This window comes from Hemitrygon akajei, chromosome 14 (genome assembly GCF_048418815.1).
Source record: "Hemitrygon akajei chromosome 14, sHemAka1.3, whole genome shotgun sequence".
NCBI lineage: Eukaryota > Metazoa > Chordata > Chondrichthyes > Myliobatiformes > Dasyatidae > Hemitrygon > Hemitrygon akajei.
The window spans coordinates 34,352,436-34,374,053 of NC_133137.1; positions in this window are offsets into that span (position 1 = coordinate 34,352,436).

Consider the following 21,618-nt stretch of genomic DNA (forward strand, 5'->3'; position numbering starts at 1 on the left):
AGCAATGATCACCGGGCACCAGGGTACCCACGGATCCAGCAATGATCACCAGGGACCAGGGTACCCACGGTTCCAGCAATGATCACCGGGCACCAGGATACCCACGGTTCCAGCAATGATCACCAGGGAGCAGGGTACCCACGGTTCCAGCATTGGTCACCGGGCACCAGGGTACCCACGGTTCCAGCAATGATCACCAGGCACCAGGGTACCCACGGTTCCAGCAATGATCACCGGGCACCAGGGTACCCACGGTTCCAGCAATCATCACTGGGCACCAGGGTACCCACGGTTCCAGCAATGATCAGAGGGCACCAGGGTACTCACTCTTCCAGTATTGGTCACCGGGCAGCAGGGTACCCACGGTTTCAGCACTGGTCATCGGGCACCAGGGTACCCACGGTTCTAGCAATGATCACTGGGCACCAGGGTACCCATGGTTCCAGCAATGATCACCAGGCACCAGGGTACCCACGGTTCTAGCAATGATCACTGGGCACCAGGGAACCCTCGGTTCCAGAAATGATCACCAGGGACTCAGGGTACCCACGGTTCCAGCAATGATCACCGGGCACCAGGGTACCCATGGTTCTAGCAATGATCACTGGGCACCAGGGTACCCACTGTTCCAGCAATGATCACCAGGGACCCAGGGTACCCACGGTTCCAGCAATGATCACCGGGCACCAGGGTACCCACTGTTCTAGCAATGATCACTGGGCACCAGGGTACCCACGGTGCCAGCAATGATCACCAGGCACTAGCATACCCACGGTTCCAGCAATGATCACCGGGCACCAGGGTACCCACGTTCTAGCAATGATCACCGATCACAAGGGTACTCACAGTTCCAGCAATGAACACCAGGCACCAGGGTACCCACGGTTCCAGCAATGATCACCGGGCACAAGGGTACCCACGGTTCCAGCAATGATCACCGGGCACCAGGCTACCCACGGCTCCAGCAATGATCACCAGGCAGCAGATTACCCGCGGTGCCAGCAATGATCATCGGGCACCAAGCTACCCACGTTTCCAGCAATGATCATTGGGCACCAGATTACCCACGGTGCCAGCAATGATCACCGGGCACCAGGGTACCCACGGTTCTAGCAATGATCACCGGGCACAAGGGTACCCACGGTTCCAGCAATGATCACCGGGCACCAGGGTACCCACTGTTCTAGCAATGATCACTGGGCACCAGGGTACCCACGGTGCCAGCAATGATCACCAGGCACTAGCATACCCACGGTTCCAGCAATGATCACCGGGCACCAGGGTACCCACGTTCTAGCAATGATCACCGATCACAAGGGTACTCACAGTTCCAGCAATGAACACCAGGCACCAGGGTACCCACGGTTCCAGCAATGATCACCGGGCACAAGGGTACCCACGGTTCCAGCAATGATCACCGGGCACCAGGCTACCCACGGCTCCAGCAATGATCACCAGGCAGCAGATTACCCGCGGTGCCAGCAATGATCATCGGGCACCAAGCTACCCACGTTTCCAGCAATGATCATTGGGCACCAGATTACCCACGGTGCCAGCAATGATCACCGGGCACCAGGGTACCCACGGTTCTAGCAATGATCACCGGGCACAAGGGTACCCACGGTTCCAGCAATGATCACCGGGCACCAGGGTAACCATGGCTCCAGCAATGATCACTGTGCACCAGGGTACCCACGGTTCCAGCATTGGTCACCGGGCACCAGGGTACCCACTCTTCCAGTATTGGTCACCGGGCAGCAGGGTACCCACGGTTTCAGCACTGGTCATCGGGCACCAGGGTACCCACGGTTCTAGCAATGATCACTGGGCACCAGGGTACCCATGGTTCCAGCAATGATCACCAGGCACCAGGGTACCCACGGTTCTAGCAATGATCACTGGGCACCAGGGAACCCTCGGTTCCAGAAATGATCACCAGGGACCCAGGGTACCCACGGTTCCAGCAATGATCACCGGGCACCAGGGTACCCATGGTTCTAGCAATGATCACTGGGCACCAGGGTACCCACTGTTCCAGCAATGATCACCAGGGACCCAGGGTACCCACGGTTCCAGCAATGATCACCGGGCACCAGGGTACCCACTGTTCTAGCAATGATCACTGGGCACCAGGGTACCCACGGTGCCAGCAATGATCACCAGGCACTAGCATACCCACGGTTCCAGCAATGATCACCGGGCACCAGGGTACCCACGTTCTAGCAATGATCACCGATCACAAGGGTACTCACAGTTCCAGCAATGAACACCAGGCACCAGGGTACCCACGGTTCCAGCAATGATCACCGGGCACAAGGGTACCCACGGTTCCAGCAATGATCACCGGGCACCAGGCTACCCACGGCTCCAGCAATGATCACCAGGCAGCAGATTACCCGCGGTGCCAGCAATGATCATCGGGCACCAAGCTACCCACGTTTCCAGCAATGATCATTGGGCACCAGATTACCCACGGTGCCAGCAATGATCACCGGGCACCAGGGTACCCACGGTTCTAGCAATGATCACCGGGCACAAGGGTACCCACGGTTCCAGCAATGATCACCGGGCACCAGGGTAACCATGGCTCCAGCAATGATCACCGGGCACCAGATTACCCACGGTGCCAGCAATGATCACCGGACACCAGATTACCCACGGTGCCAGCAATGATCACCGGGCACCAGGGTACCCACGTTTCCAGCAATGATCACCGGGCACCAGATTACCCACGGTGTCAGCAAGGATCGCCGGGCACCAGGGTACCCACGGTGCCAGCAATGATCACCGGGCACCGACGTACCCACGTTTCCAGCAATGATCACCGGGCACCAAGGTACCCACGTTTCCAGCAATGATCACCGGGCACCAGATTACCCAAGGTGCCAGCAATGATCACCAGGCACTAGGGTACCCACGGTTCCAGCAAGGATCACCGGGCACCAGGGTACCCACGTTCTAGCAATGATCACCGATCACAAGGGTACTCACAGTTCCAGCAATGAACACCAGGCACCAGGGTACCCACGGTTCCAGCAATGATCACCGGGCACCAGGGTACCCACGTTCTAGCAATGATCACCCGGCCCCAGGGCACCCACGGTTCCAGCAATGATCACCCGGAACCAGGGTACCCATTGTTCCGGCAATGATCTCTGGGCACAAGGGTACCCACGGTTCCAGCAATGATCACCGGGCACCAGATTACCCAAGGTGTCAGCAATGATCACCGGGCACCAGGGTACCCACGGTTCCAGCAATGATCACCGGGCACCTGGGTACCCACGTTCTAGCAATGATCACCGATCACAAGGGTGCTCACAGTTCCAGCAATGAACACCAGGCACCAGGGTACCCACGGATCCAGCAATGATCACCGGGCACCAGTGTACCCACGTTCTAGCATTGGTCACCGGGCACCAGGGTACCCACGGTTCCACCAATGATCACCAGGCACCAGGGTACCCACGGTTCCAGCAATGATCACCGGGCACCAGGGTACCCACGGTTCCAGCAATCATCACTGGGCACCAGGGTACCCACGGTTCCAGCAATGATCAGAGGGCACCAGGGTACCCACTCTTCCAGTATTGGTCACCGGGCAGCAGGGTACCCACCGTTTCAGCACTGGTCATCGGGCACCAGGGTACCCACGGTTCCAGCAATGATCACTGTGCACCAGGGTACCCACGGTTCCAGCATTGGTCACCGGGCACCAGGGTACCCACTCTTCCAGTATTGGTCACCGGGCAGCAGGGTACCCACGGTTTCAGCACTGGTCATCGGGCACCAGGGTACCCACGGTTCTAGCAATGATCACTGGGCACCAGGGTACCCATGGTTCCAGCAATGATCACCAGGCACCAGGGTACCCACGGTTCTAGCAATGATCACTGGGCACCAGGGAACCCTCGGTTCCAGAAATGATCACCAGGGACGCAGGGTACCCACGGTTCCAGCAATGATCACCGGGCACCAGGGTACCCATGGTTCTAGCAATGATCACTGGGCACCAGGGTACCCACTGTTCCAGCAATGATCACCAGGGACCCAGGGTACCCACGGTTCCAGCAATGATCACCGGGCACCAGGGTACCCACGGTTCTAGCAATGATCACTGGGCACCAGGGTACCCACGGTGCCAGCAATGATCACCAGGCACTAGCATACCCACGGTTCCAGCAATGATCACCGGGCACCAGGGTACCCACGTTCTAGCAATGATCACCGATCACAAGGGTACTCACAGTTCCAGCAATGAACACCAGGCACCAGGGTACCCACGGTTCCAGCAATGATCACCGGGCACAAGGGTACCCACGGTTCCAGCAATGATCACCGGGCACCAGGCTACCCACGGCTCCAGCAATGATCACCAGGCAGCAGATTACCCACGGTGCCAGCAATTATCATCGGGCACCAAGCTACCCACGGTGCCAGCAATGATCACCGGGCACCAAGGTACCCACGTTTCCAGCAATGATCACCGGGCACCAGATTACCCACGGTGCCAGCAATGATCACCGGGCACCAGGGTACCACGGTTCCAGCAATGATCACCGGGCACAAGGGTACCCACGGTTCCAGCAATGATCACCGGGCACCAGGGTAACCATGGCTCCAGCAATGATCACCGGGCACCAGATTACCCACGGTGCCAGCAATGATCACCGGACACCAGATTACCCACGGTGCCAGCAATGATCACCGGGCACCAGGGTACCCACGTTTCCAGCAATGATCACCGGGCACCAGATTACCCACGGTGTCAGCAAGGATCACCGGGCACCAGGGTACCCACGGTGCCAGCAATGATCACCGGGCACCGACGTACCCACGTTTCCAGCAATGATCACCGGGCACCAAGGTACCCACGTTTCCAGCAATGATCACCGGGCACCAGATTACCCAAGGTGCCAGCAATGATCACCAGGCACTAGGGTACCCACGGTTCCAGCAATGATCACCGGGCACCAGGGTACCCACGTTCTAGCAATGATCACCGATCACAAGGGTACTCACAGTTCCAGCAATGAACACCAGGCACCAGGGTACCCACGGTTCCAGCAATGATCACCGGGCACCAGGGTACCCACGTTCTAGCAATGATCACCCGGCCCCAGGGCACCCACGGTTCCAGCAATGATCACCCGGAACCAGGGTACCCATTGTTCCGGCAATGATCTCTGGGCACAAGGGTACCCACGGTTCCAGCAATGATCACCGGGCACCAGATTACCCAAGGTGTCAGCAATGATCACCGGGCACCAGGGTACCCACGGTTCCAGCAATGATCACCGGGCACCAGGGTACCCACGTTCTAGCAATGATCACCGATCACAAGGGTGCTCACAGTTCCAGCAATGAACACCAGGCACCAGGGTACCCACGGATCCAGCAATGATCACCGGGCACCAGTGTACCCACGTTCTAGCATTGGTCACCGGGCACCAGGGTACCCACGGTTCCAGCAATGATCACCAGGCACCAGGGTACCCACGGTTCCAGCAATGATCACCGGGCACCAGGGTACCCACGGTTCCAGCAATCATCACTTGGCACCAGGGTACCCACGGTTCCAGCAATGATCAGAGGGCACCAGGGTACCCACTCTTCCAGTATTGGTCACCGGGCAGCAGGGTACCCACGGTTTCAGCACTGGTCATCGGGCACCAGGGTACCCACGGATCCAGCAATGATCACTGTGCACCAGGGTACCCACGGTTCCAGCATTGGTCACCGGGCACCAGGGTACCCACTCTTCCAGTATTGGTCACCGGGCAGCAGGGTACCCACGGTTTCAGCACTGGTCATCGGGCACCAGGGTACCCACGGTTCTAGCAATGATCACTGGGCACCAGGGTACCCATGGTTCCAGCAATGATCACCAGGCACCAGGGTACCCACGGTTCTAGCAATGATCACTGGGCACCAGGGAACCCTCGGTTCCAGAAATGATCACCAGGGACGCAGGGTACCCACGGTTCCAGCAATGATCACCGGGCACCAGGGTACCCATGGTTCTAGCAATGATCACTGGGCACCAGGGTACCCACTGTTCCAGCAATGATCACCAGGGACCCAGGGTACCCACGGTTCCAGCAATGATCACCGGGCACCAGGGTACCCACGGTTCTAGCAATGATCACTGGGCACCAGGGTACCCACGGTGCCAGCAATGATCACCAGGCACTAGCATACCCACGGTTCCAGCAATGATCACCGGGCACCAGGGTACCCACGTTCTAGCAATGATCACCGATCACAAGGGTACTCACAGTTCCAGCAATGAACACCAGGCACCAGGGTACCCACGGTTCCAGCAATGATCACCGGGCACAAGGGTACCCACGGTTCCAGCAATGATCACCGGGCACCAGGCTACCCACGGCTCCAGCAATGATCACCAGGCAGCAGATTACCCACGGTGCCAGCAATTATCATCGGGCACCAAGCTACCCACGGTGCCAGCAATGATCACCGGGCACCAAGGTACCCACGTTTCCAGCAATGATCACCGGGCACCAGATTACCCACGGTGCCAGCAATGATCACCGGGCACCAGGGTACCACGGTTCCAGCAATGATCACCGGGCACAAGGGTACCCACGGTTCCAGCAATGATCACCGGGCACCAGGGTAACCATGGCTCCAGCAATGATCACCGGGCACCAGATTACCCACGGTGCCAGCAATGATCACCGGACACCAGATTACCCACGGTGCCAGCAATGATCACCGGGCACCAGGGTAACCACGTTTCCAGCAATGATCACCGGGCACCAGATTACCCACGGTGTCAGCAAGGATCACCGGGCACCAGGGTACCCACGGTGCCAGCAATGATCACCGGGCACCGACGTACTCACGTTTCCAGCAATGATCACCGGGCACCAAGGTACCCACGTTTCCAGCAATGATCACCGGGCACCAGATTACCCAAGGTGCCAGCAATGATCACCAGGCACTAGGGTACCCACGGTTCCAGCAATGATCACCGGGCACCAGGGTACCCACGTTCTAGCAATGATCACCGGGCACCAGAGTACCCACGGTTCCAGCAATGATCACCAGGCACCAGGGTATCCACGGTTCCAGCAATGATCACCAGGGACCAGGGTACCAATGCTTCCAGCAATGATCACCAGGGTCCAGGGTATCTACGGTTCCAGCAAGGATCACCGGGCTCCAGAGTACCAACGGTTCCAGCAATGATCACCGGGCAACAGGGTATCAACGGATCCAGCAATGATCACCGGGCACTAGATTACCCAAGGTTCCAGCAATGATCACTGGGCACCAGAGTACCCACGGTTCCAGCAATGATCACCAGGCACGAGGGTACCAACGGTTCCAGCAATGATCACCGGGCACTAGGTTACCCACGGTGCCAGCAATGATCACAGGGCACCAGGGTACCCACGCATCCAGCAATGATCACCAGGGACCAGGGTACCCACGGTTCCAGCAATGTTCACCAGGGACCAGGGTACCCACAGTTCCAGCAATGATCACCAGGCACCAGGGTACCCACAGTTCCAGCAATGATCACCGGGCACCAGGGTACCCACGGATCCAGCAATGATCACCAGGGACCAGGGTACCCACGGTTCCAGCAATGATCACCGGGCACCAGGATACCCACGGTTCCAGCAATGATCACCAGGGAGCAGGGTACCCACGGTTCCAGCATTGGTCACCGGGCACCAGGGTACCCACGGTTCCAGCAATGATCACCAGGCACCAGGGTACCCACGGTTCCAGCAATGATCACCGGGCACCAGGGTACCCACGGTTCCAGCAATGATCACTGGGCACCAGGGTACCCACGGTTCCAGCAATGATCAGAGGGCACCAGGGTACCCACGGTTCCAGCATTGGTCACCGGGCACCAGGTTACCCTCGGTTCCAGCAATGATCACCAGGGACCAGGGTACCCACGGCTCCAGCAATGATCACTGTGCACCAGGGTACCCACGGTTCCAGCATTGGTCACCGGGCAGCAGGGTACCCACGGTTTCAGCACTGGTCATCGGGCACCAGGGTACCCACGGTTCTAGCAATGATCACTGGGCACCAGGGTACCCATGGTTCCAGCAATGATCACCAGGCACCAGGGTACCCACGGTTCTAGCAATGATCACTGGGCACCAGGGAACCCTCGGTTCCAGAAATGATCACCAGGGACCCAGGGTACCCACGGTTCCAGCAATGATCACCGGGCACCTGGGTACCCATGGTTCTAGCAATGATCACTGGGCACCAGGGTACCCACTGTTCCAGCAATGATCACCAGGGACCCAGGGTACCCACGGTTCCAGCAATGATCACCGGGCACCAGGGTACCCACGGTTCTAGCAATGATCACTGGGCACCAGGGTACCCACGGTTCCAGCAATGATCACTGGGCACCAGGGTACCCACGGTTCCAGCAATGATCATTGGGCACCAGGGTACCCACGGTTCCAGCAATGATCACTGGGCACCAGAGTACCCACGGTTCCAGCAATGATCACGAGGCACCAGGGAACCCACGGTTCCAGCAATGATCACCGGGCACAAGGGTACCCACGGTTCCAGCAATGATCACCGGGCACCAGGGTACCCACGGCTCCAGCAATGATCATCAGGCACCAGATTACCCACGGTGCCAGCAATTATCATCGGGCACCAAGGTACCCACGTTTCCAGCAATGATCATTGGGCACCAGATTACCCACGTTGCCAGCAATGATCACCGGGCACCAAGGTACCCACATTTCCATCAATGATCACCGGGCACCAGAATACCCACGGTGCCAGCAATGATCACCGGGCACCAAGGTACCCACGTTTCCAGCAATGATCACCGGGCACCAGATTACCCACAGTGCCAGCAATGATCACTGGGCACCAGGATACCCACGGTTCCAGCAATGATCACCGGGCACAAGGGTACCCACGGTTCCAGCAATGATCACCGGGCACCAGGGTAACCATGGCTCCAGCAATGATCACCGGGCACCAGATTTCCCACGGTGCCAGCAATGATCACCGGACACCAGATTACCCACGGTGCCAGCAATGATCACCGGGCACCAGGTTACCCACGTTTCCAGCAATGATCACCGGGCACCAGATTACCCACGGTGCCAGCAAGGATCACCGGGCACCAGGGTACCCACGGTGCCAGCAATGATCACCGGGCACCGACGTACCCACGTTTCCAGCAATGATCACCGGGCACCAAGGTACCCACGTTTCCAGCAATGATCACCGGGCACCAGATTACCCAAGGTGCCAGCAATGATCACCAGGCACTAGGGTACCCACGGTTCCAGCAATGATCACCGGGCACCAGGGTACCCACGTTCTAGCAATGATCACCGATCACAAGGGTACTCACAGTTCCAGCAATGAACACCAGGAACCAGGATACCCACGGTTCCAGCAATGATCACCGGGCACCAGGGTACCCACGTTCTAGCAATGATCACCCGGCCCCAGGGCACCCACGGTTCCAGCAATGATCACCCGGAACCAGGGTACCCATTGTTCCGGCAATGATCACTGGGCACAAGGGTACCCACGGTTCCAGCAATGATCACTGGGCACCAGGGTACCCACGGATCCAGCAATGATCAGAGGGCACCAGGGTATCCACGGTTCCAGCATTGGTCACCGGGCACCAGGGTACCCACGGTTCCAGCAATGATCACCAGGCACCAGGGTACCCACGGTTCCAGCAATGATCACCGGGCACCAGGGTACCCACGGTTCCAGCAATGATCACTGGGCACCAGGGTACCCACGGATCCAGCAATGATCAGAGGGCACCAGGGTATCCACGGTTCCAGCATTGGTCACCGGGCACTAGGTTACCCTCGGTTCCAGCAATGATCACCAGGGTCCAGGGTACCCACGGTTCCAGCAATGATCACTGTGCACCAGGGTACCCACGGTTCCAGCATTGGTCACCGGGCACCAGGGTACCCACTCCTCCAGTATTGGTCACCGGGCAGCAGGGTACCCACGGTTTCAGCACTGGTCATAGGGCACCAGGGTACCCACGGTTCTAGCAATGATCACTGGGCACCAGGGTACCCATGGTTCCAGCAATGATCACCAGGCACCAGGGTACCCACGGTTCTAGCAATGTTCACTGGGCACCAGGGAACCCTCGGTTCCAGAAATGATCACCAGGGACCCAGGGTACCCACGGTTCCAGCAATGATCACCGGGCACCAGGGTACCCATGGTTCTAGCAATGATCACTGGGCACCAGGGTACCCACTGTTCCAGCAATGATCACCAGGGACCCAGGGTACCCACGGTTCCAGCAATGATCACCGGGCACCAGGGTACCCACGGTTCTAGCAATGATCACTGGGCACCAGGGTACCCACGGTTCCAGCAATGATCACTGGGCACCAGGGTACCCACGGTTCCAGCAATGATCATTGGGCACCAGGGTACCCACGGTTCCAGCAATGATCACTGGGCACCAGAGTACCCACGGTTCCAGCAATGATCACGAGGCACCAGGGAACCCACGGTTCCAGCAATGATCACCGGGCACAAGGGTACCTACGGTTCCAGCAATGATCACCGGGCACCAGGGTACCCACGGCTCCAGCAATGATCACCAGGCACCAGATTACCCACGGTGCCAGCAATTATCATCGGGCACCAAGGTACCCACGTTTCCAGCAATGATCATTGGGCACCAGCTTACCCACGGTGCCAGCAATGATCACCGGGCACAAAGGTACCCACATTTCCATCAATGATCACCGGGCACCAGATTACCCACGGTGCCAGCAATGATCACCGGGCACCAAGGTACCCACGTTTCCAGCAATGATCACCGGGCACCAGATTACCCACAGTGCCAGCAATGATCACCGGGCACCAGGGTACCCACGGTTCCAGCAATGATCACCGGGCACAAGGGTACCCACGGTTCCAGCAATGATCACCGGGCACCAGGGTAACCATGGCTCCAGCAATGATCACCGGGCACCAGATTACCCACGGTGCCAGCAATGATCACCGGACACCAGATTACCCACGGTGCCAGCAATGATCACCGGGCACCAGGGTACCCACGTTTCCAGCAATGATCACCGGGCACCAGATTACCCACGGTGCCAGCAAGGATCACCGGGCACCAGGGTACCCACGGTGCCAGCAATGATCACCGGGCACCGACGTACCCACGTTTCCAGCAATGATCACCGGGCACCAAGGTACCCACGTTTCCAGCAATGATCACCGGGCACCAGATTACCCAAGGTGCCAGCAATGATCACCAGGCACTAGGGTACCCACGGTTCCAGCAATGATCACCGGGCACCAGGGTACCCACGTTCTAGCAATGATCACCGATCACAAGGGTACTCACAGTTCCAGCAATGAACACCAGGCACCAGGATACCCACGGTTCCAGCAATGATCACCGGGCAGCAGGGTACCCACGTTCTAGCAATGATCACCCGGCCCCAGGGCACCCACGGTTCCAGCAATGATCACCCGGAACCAGGGTACCCATTGTTCCGGCAATGATCACTGGGCACAAGGGTACCCACGGTTCCAGCAATGATCACCGGGCACCAGGGTACCGACGGTTCCAGCAATGATCACCTAGCACCAGGGTACCCACGGTTCCCGCAATGATCACCGGGCACCTGGGTACCCATGGCTCCAGCAATGATCACCGGGCACCAGGGTACCCACGCTGCCAGCAATAATCACCGGGCACCAAGGTACCCACGTTTCCAGCAATGATCATTGGGCACCAGATTACCCACGGTGCCAGCAGTGATCACCGGGCACCAAGTTACCCATGGTTCTAGCAATGATCACTGGGCACCAGGGTACCCACTGTTCCAGCAATGATCACCAGGGACCCAGGGTACCCACGGTTCCAGCAATGATCACCGGGCACCAGGGTACCCACGGTTCTAGCAATGATCACTGGGCACCAGGGTACCCACGGTTCCAGCAATGATCACTGGGCACCAGGGTACCCACGGTTCCAGCAATGATCATTGGGCACCAGGGTACCCACGGTTCCAGCAATGATCACTGGGCACCAGAGTACCCACGGTTCCAGCAATGATCACGAGGCACCAGGGAACCCACGGTTCCAGCAATGATCACCGGGCACAAGGGTACCTACGGTTCCAGCAATGATCACCGGGCACCAGGGTACCCACGGCTCCAGCAATGATCACCAGGCACCAGATTACCCACGGTGCCAGCAATTATCATCGGGCACCAAGGTACCCACGTTTCCAGCAATGATCATTGGGCACCAGATTACCCACGGTGCCAGCAATGATCACCGGGCACCAAGGTACCCACATTTCCATCAATGATCACCGGGCACCAGATTACCCACGGTGCCAGCAATGATCACCGGGCACCAAGGTACCCACGTTTCCAGCAATGATCACCGGGCACCAGATTACCCACAGTGCCAGCAATGATCACCGGGCACCAGGGTACCCACGGTTCCAGCAATGATCACCGGGCACAAGGGTACCCACGGTTCCAGCAATGATCACCGGGCACCAGGGTAACCATGGCTCCAGCAATGATCACCGGGCACCAGATTACCCACGGTGCCAGCAATGATCACCGGACACCAGATTACCCACGGTGCCTGCAATGATCACTGGGCACCAGAGTACCCACGGTTCCAGGAATGATCACGAGGCACCAGGGAACCCACGATTCCAGCAATGATCACCGGGCACAAGGGTACCTACGGTTCCAGCAATGATCACCGGGCACCAGGGTACCCACGGCTCCAGCAATGATCACCAGGCACCAGATTACCCACGGTGCCAGCAATTATCATCGGGCACCAAGGTACCCACGTTTCCAGCAATGATCATTGGGCACCAGATTACCCACGGTGCCAGCAATGATCACCGGGCACCAAGGTACCCACATTTCCATCAATGATCACCGTGCACCAAATTACCCACGGTTCCAGCAATGATCACCGGGCACCAGGGTACCCACGGTGCCAGCAATGATCACCGGGCACCGACGTACCCACGTTTCCAGCAATGATCACCGGGCACCAAGGTACCCACGTTTCCAGCAATGATCACCGGGCACCAGATTACCCAAGGTGCCAGCAATGATCACCAGGCACTAGGGTACCCACGGTTCCAGCAATGATCACCGGGCACCAGGGTACCCACGTTCTAGCAATGATCACCGATCACAAGGGTACTCACAGTTCCAGCAATGAACACCAGGCACCAGGATACCCACGGTTCCAGCAATGATCACCGGGCACCAGGGTACCCACGTTCTAGCAATGATCACCCGGCCCCAGGGCACCCACGGTTCCAGCAATGATCACCCGGAACCAGGGTACCCATTGTTCCGGCAATGATCACTGGGCACAAGGGTACCCACGGTTCCAGCAATGATCACCGGGCACCAGGGTACCCACGGTTCCAGCAATCATTACCGGGCACCAGGGTACCCACAGTTCCAGCAATGATCACCGGGCACCAGGGTACCCACGGATCCAGCAATGATCACCAGGGACCAGGGTACCCACGGTTCCAGCAATGATCACCGGGCACCAGGATACCCACGGTTCCAGCAATGATCACCAGGGAGCAGGGTACCCACGGTTCCAGCATTGGTCACCGGGCACCAGGGTACCCACGGTTCCAGCAATGATCACCAGGCACCAGGGTACCCACGGTTCCAGCAATGATCACCGGGCACCAGGGTACCCACGGTTCCAGCAATGATCACTGGGCACCAGGGTACCCACGGTTCCAGCAATGATCAGAGGGCACCAGGGTAACCATGGCTCCAGCAATGATCACCGGGCACCAGATTACCCACGGTGCCAGCAATGATCACCGGACACCAGATTACCCACGGTGCCAGCAATGATCACCGGACACCAGATTACCCACGGGGCCATCAATGATCACCGGGCACCGACGTACCCACGTTTCCAGCAATGATCACCGGGCACCAAGGTACCCACGTTTCCAGCAATGATCACCGGGCACCAGATTACCCAAGGTGCCAGCAATGATCACCAGGCACTAGGGTACCCACGGTTCCAGCAATGATCACCGGGCACCAGGGTACCCACGTTCTAGCAATGATCACCGATCACAAGGGTACTCACAGTTCCAGCAATGAACACCAGGCACCAGGGTACCCACGGTTCCAGCAATGATCACCGGGCACCAGGGTACCCACGTTCTAGCAATGATCACCCGGCCCCAGGGCACCCACGGTTCCAGCAATGATCACCCGGAACCAGGGTACCCATTGTTCCGGCAATGATCACTGGGCACAAGGGTACCCACGGTTCCAGCAATGATCACCGGGCACCAGATTACCCAAGGTGTCAGCAATGATCACCGGGCACCAGGGTACCCACGGTTCCAGCAATGATCACCGGGCACCAGGGTACCCACGTTCTAGCAATGATCACCGATCACAAGGGTGCTCACAGTTCCAGCAATGAACACCAGGCACCAGGGTACCCAAGGTTCCAGCAATGATCACTGGGCACCAGAGTACCCACGGTTCCAGCAATGATCACCAGGCACGAGGGTACCAACGGTTCCAGCAATGATCACCGGGCACTAGGTTACCCACGGTGCCAGCAATGATCACAGGGCACCAGGGTACCCACGGATCCAGCAATGATCACCAGGGACCAGGGTACCCACGGTTCCAGCAATGATCACCAGGGACCAGGGTACCCACAGTTCCAGCAATGATCACCAGGCACCAGGGTACCCACAGTTCCAGCAATGATCACCGGGCACCAGGGTACCCACGGATCCAGCAATGATCACCAGGGACCAGGGTACCCACGGTTCCAGCAATGATCACCGGGCACCAGGATACCCACGGTTCCAGCAATGATCACCAGGGAGCAGGGTACCCACGGTTCCAGCATTGGTCACCGGGCACCAGGGTACCCACGGTTCCAGCAATGATCACCAGGCACCAGGGTACCCACGGTTCCAGCAATGATCACCGGGCACCAGGGTACCCACGTTTCCAGCAATGATCACCGGGCACCAGATTACCCACGGTGCCAGCAATGATCACCGGGCACCAAGGTACCCACATTTCCATCGATCACCGGGCACCAGATTACCCACGGTGCCAGCAATGATCACCGGGCACCAAGGTACCCACGTTTCCAGCAATGATCACCGGGCACCAGATTACCCACAGTGCCAGCAATGATCACCGGGCACCAGGGTACCCACGGTTCCAGCAATGATCACCGGGCACAAGGGTACCCACGGTTCCAGCAATGATCACCGGGCACCAGGGTAACCATGGCTCCAGCAATGATCACCGGGCACCAGATTACCCACGGTGCCAGCAATGATCACCGGACACCAGATTACCCACGGTGCCAGCAATGATCACCGGGCACCAGAGTACCCACGGTTCCAGCAATGATCACGAGGCACCAGGGAACCCACGGTTCCAGCAATGATCACCGGGCACAAGGGTACCTACGGTTCCAGCAATGATCACCGGGCACCAGGGTACCCACGGCTCCAGCAATGATCACCAGGCACCAGATTACCCACGGTGCCAGCAATTATCATCGGGCACCAAGGTACCCACGTTTCCAGCAATGATCATTGGGCACCAGATTACCCACGGTGCCAGCAATGATCACCGGGCACCAAGGTACCCACATTTCCATCAATGATCACCGGGCACCAGATTACCCACGGTTCCAGCAATGATCACCGGGCACCAGGGTAACCATGGCTCCAGCAATGATCACCGGGCACCAGATTACCCACGGTGCCAGCAATGATCACCGGACACCAGATTACCCACGGTGCCAGCAATGATCACCGGGCACCAGGGTACCCACGTTTCCAGCAATGATCACCGGGCACCAGATTACCCACGGTGCCAGCAAGGATCACCGGGCACCAGGGTACCCACGGTGCCAGCAATGATCACCGGGCACCGACGTACCCACGTTTCCAGCAATGATCACCGGGCACCAAGGTACCCACGTTTCCAGCAATGATCACCGGGCACCAGATTACCCAAGGTGCCAGCAATGATCACCAGGCACTAGGGTACCCACGGTTCCAGCAATGATCACCGGGCACCAGGGTACCCACGTTCTAGCAATGATCACCGATCACAAGGGTACTCACAGTTCCAGCAATGAACACCAGGCACCAGGATACCCACGGTTCCAGCAATGATCACCGGGCAGCAGGGTACCCACGTTCTAGCAATGATCACCCGGCCCCAGGGCACCCACGGTTCCAGCAATGATCACCCGGAACCAGGGTACCCATTGTTCCGGCAATGATCACTGGGCACAAGGGTACCCACGGTTCCAGCAATGATCACCGGGCACCAGGGTACCCACGGTTCCAGCAATCATTACCGGGCACCAGGGTACCCACAGTTCCAGCAATGATCACCGGGCACCAGGGTACCCACAGATCCAGCAATGATCACCAGGGACCAGGGTACCCACGGTTCCAGCAATGATCACCGGGCACCAGGATACCCACGGTTCCAGCAATGATCACCAGGGAGCAGGGTACCCACGGTTCCAGCATTGGTCACCGGGCACCAGGGTACCCACGGTTCCAGCAATGATCACCAGGCACCAGGGTACCCACGGTTCCAGCAATGATCACCGGGCACCAGGGTACCCACGGTTCCAGCAATGATCACTGGGCACCAGGGTACCCACGGTTCCAGCAATGATCAGAGGGCACCAGGGTAACCATGGCTCCAGCAATGATCACCGGGCACCAGATTACCCACGGTGCCAGCAATGATCACCGGACACCAGATTACCCACGGTGCCAGCAATGATCACCGGACACCAGATTACCCACGGGGCCATCAATGATCACCGGGCACCAGGGTACCCACGTTTCCAGCAATGATCACCGGGCACCAGATTACCCACGGTGCCAGCAAGGATCACCGGGCACCAGGGTACCCACGGTGCCAGCAATGATCACCGGGCACCGACGTACCCACGTTTCCAGCAATGATCACCGGGCACCAAGGTACCCACGTTTCCAGCAATGATCACCAGGCACCAGATTACCCAAGGTGCCAGCAATGATCACCAGGCACTAGGGTACCCACGGTTCCAGCAATGATCACCGGGCACCAGGGTACCCACGTTCTAGCAATGATCACCGATCACAAGGGTACTCACAGTTCCAGCAATGAACACCAGGCACCAGGGTACCCACGGTTCCAGCAATGATCACCGGGCACCAGGGTACCCACGTTCTAGCAATGATCACCCGGCCCCAGGGCACCCACGGTTCCAGCAATGATCACCCGGAACCAGGGTACCCATTGTTCCGGCAATGATCACTGGGCACAAGGGTACCCACGGTTCCAGCAATGATCACCGGGCACCAGATTACCCAAGGTGTCAGCAATGATCACCGGGCACCAGGGTACCCACGGTTCCAGCAATGATCACCAGGCACCAGGGTACCCACGTTCTAGCAATGATCACCGATCACAAGGGTGCTCACAGTTCCAGCAATGAACACCAGGCACCAGGGTACCCACGGATCCAGCAATGATCACCGGGCACCAGTGTACCCACGTTCTAGCAATGATCACCAGGCACCAGGGCACCCACGGTTCCAGCAATGATCACCGGGAACCAGGGTACCCATGATTCCAGCAATGATCACTGGGCACAAGGGTACCCAAGGTTCCAGCAATGATCACAGGGCACCAGGGTACCCACGGATCCAGCAATGATCACCTAGCACCAGGGTACCCACGGTGCCAGCAATGATCTCCGGGCACCAGGGTACCCACGGTTCCAGCAATGATCACCAGGGACCAGGATACCCACGGTTCCAGCAATGATCACCGGGCACCAGAGTACCCACGGTTCCAGCAATGATCACCAGGCACCAGGGTATCCACGGTTCCAGCAATGATCACCAGGGACCAGGGTACCAATGGTTCCAGCAATGATCACCAGGGTCCAGGGTATCTACGGTTCCAGCAAGGATCACCGGGCACCAGAGTACCAACGGTTCCAGCAATGATCACCGGGCACCAGATTACCCAAGGTGCCAGCAATGATCACCAGGCACTAGGGTACCCACGGTTCCAGCAATGATCACCGGGCAACAGGGTACCCACGTTCTAGCAATGATCACCGATCACAAGGGTACTCACAGTTCCAGCAATGAACACCAGGCACCAGGATACCCACGGTTCCAGCAATGATCACCGGGCAGCAGGGTACCCACGTTCTAGCAATGATCACCCGGCCCCAGGGCACCCACGGTTCCAGCAATGATCACCCGGAACCAGGGTACCCATTGTTCCGGCAATGATCACTGGGCACAAGGGTACCCACGGTTCCAGCAATGATCACCGGGCACCAGGGTACCCACGGTTCCAGCAATCATTACCGGGCACCAGGGTACCCACAGTTCCAGCAATGATCACCGGGCACCAGGGTACCCACGGATCCAGCAATGATCACCAGGGACCAGGGTACCCACGGTTCCAGCAATGATCACCGGGCACCAGGATACCCACGGTTCCAGCAATGATCACCAGGGAGCAGGGTACCCACGGTTCCAGCATTGGTCACCGGGCACCAGGGTACCCACGGTTCCAGCAATGATCACCAGGCACCAGGGTACCCACGGTTCCAGCAATGATCACCGGGCACCAGGGTACCCACGGTTCCAGCAATGATCACTGGGCACCAGGGTACCCACGGTTCCAGCAATGATCAGAGGGCACCAGGGTAACCATGGCTCCAGCAATGATCACCGGGCACCAGATTACCCACGGTGCCAGCAATGATCACCGGACACCAGATTACCCACGGTGCCAGCAATGATCACCGGACACCAGATTACCCACGGGGCCATCAATGATCACCGGGCACCAGGGTACCCACGTTTCCAGCAATGATCACCGGGCACCAGATTACCCACGGTGCCAGCAAGGATCACCGGGCACCAGGGTACCCACGGTGCCAGCAATGATCACCGGGCACCGACGTACCCACGTTTCCAGCAATGATCACCGGGCACCAAGGTACCCACGTTTCCAGCAATGATCACCAGGCACCAGATTACCCAAGGTGCCAGCAATGATCACCAGGCACTAGGGTACCCACGGTTCCAGCAATGATCACCGGGCACCAGGGTACCCACGTTCTAGCAATGATCACCGATCACAAGGGTACTCACAGTTCCAGCAATGAACACCAGGCACCAGGGTACCCACGGTTCCAGCAATGATCACCGGGCACCAGGGTACCCACGTTCTAGCAATGATCACCCGGCCCCAGGGCACCCACGGTTCCAGCAATGATCACCCGGAACCAGGGTACCCATTGTTCCGGCAATGATCACTGGGCACAAGGGTACCCACGGTTCCAGCAATGATCACCGGGCACCAGATTACCCAAGGTGTCAGCAATGATCACCGGGCACCAGGGTACCCACGGTTCCAGCAATGATCACCAGGCACCAGGGTACCCACGTTCTAGCAATGATCACCGATCACAAGGGTGCTCACAGTTCCAGCAATGAACACCAGGCACCAGGGTACCCACGGATCCAGCAATGATCACCGGGCACCAGTGTACCCACGTTCTAGCAATGATCACCAGGCACCAGGGCACCCACGGTTCCAGCAATGATCACCGGGAACCAGGGTACCCATGATTCCAGCAATGATCACTGGGCACAAGGGTACCCAAGGTTCCAGCAATGATCACAGGGCACCAGGGTACCCACGGATCCAGCAATGATCACCTAGCACCAGGGTACCCACGGTGCCAGCAATGATCTCCGGGCACCAGGGTACCCACGGTTCCAGCAATGATCACCAGGGACCAGGATACCCACGGTTCCAGCAATGATCACCGGGCACCAGAGTACCCACGGTTCCAGCAATGATCACCAGGCACCAGGGTATCCACGGTTCCAGCAATGATCACCAGGGACCAGGGTACCAATGGTTCCAGCAATGATCACCAGGGTCCAGGGTATCTACGGTTCCAGCAAGGATCACCGGGCACCAGAGTACCAACGGTTCCAGCAATGATCACCGGGCAACAGGGTATCAACGGATCCAGCAATGATCACCGGGCACTAGATTACCCAAGGTTCCAGCAATGATCACTGGGCACCAGAGTACCCACGGTTCCAGGAATGATCACCAGGCACGAGGGTACCAACGGTTCCAGCAATGATCACCGGGCACTAGTTTACCCACGGTGCCAGCAATGATCACAGGGCACCAGGGTACCCACGGATCCAGCAATGATCACCAGGGACCAGGGTACCCACGGTTCCAGCAATGATCACCAGGGACCAGGGTACCCACAGTTCCAGCAATGATCACTAGGCACCAGGGTACCCACAGTTCCAGCAATGATCACCGGGCACCAGGGTACCCACGGATCCAGCAATGATCACCAGGGACCAGGGTACCCACGGTTCCAGCAATGATCACCGGGCACCAGGATACCCACGGTTCCAGCAATGATCACCAGGGAGCAGGGTACCCACGGTTCCAGCATTGGTCACCGGGCACCAGGGTACCCACGGTTCCAGCAATGATCACCAGGCACCAGGGTACCCACGGTTCCAGCAATGATCACCGGGCACCAGGGTACCCACGGTTCCAGCAATGATCACTGGGCACCAGGGTACCCACGGTTCCAGCAATGATCAGAGGGCACCAGGCTACCCACGGTTCCAGCATTGGTCACCGGGCACCAGGTTACCCTCGGTTCCAGCAATGATCACCAGGGACCAGGGTACCCACGGTTCCAGCAATGATCACTGTGCACCAGGGTACCCACGGTTCCAGCATTGGTCACCGGGCACCAGGGTACCCACCCTTCCAGTATTGGTCACCGGGCAGCAGGGTACCCACGGTTTCAGCACTGGTCATCGGGCACCAGGGTACCCACGGTTCCAGCAATGATCACCGGGCACCAGATTACCCAAGGTGCCAGCAATGATCACAAGGGACCAGGGTACCCACGGTTCCAGCAATGATCACCAGGGACCAGGGTACCCACAGTTCCAGCAATGATCACCAGGCACCAGGGTACCCACAGTTCCAGCAATGATCACCGGGCACCAGGGTACCCACGGATCCAGCAATGATCACCAGGGACCAGGGTACCCACGGTTCCAGCAATGATCACCGGGCACCAGGATACCCACGGTTCCAGCAATGATCACCAGGGAGCAGGGTACCCACGGTTCCAGCATTGGTCACCGGGCACCAGGGTACCCACGGTTCCAGCAATGATCACCAGGCACCAGGGTACCCACGGTTCCAGCAATGATCACTGGGCACCAGGGTACCCACGGTTCCAGCAATGATCAGAGGGCACCAGGGTACCCACGGTTCCAGCATTGGTCACCGGGCACCAGGTTACCCTCGGTTCCAGCAATGATCACCAGGGACCAGGGTACCCACGGTTCCAGCAATGATCACTGTGCACCAGGGTACCCACGGATCCAGCAATGATCACCAGGGACCAGGGTACCCACGGTTCCAGCAATGATCACCAGGGACCAGGGTATCTACGGTTAC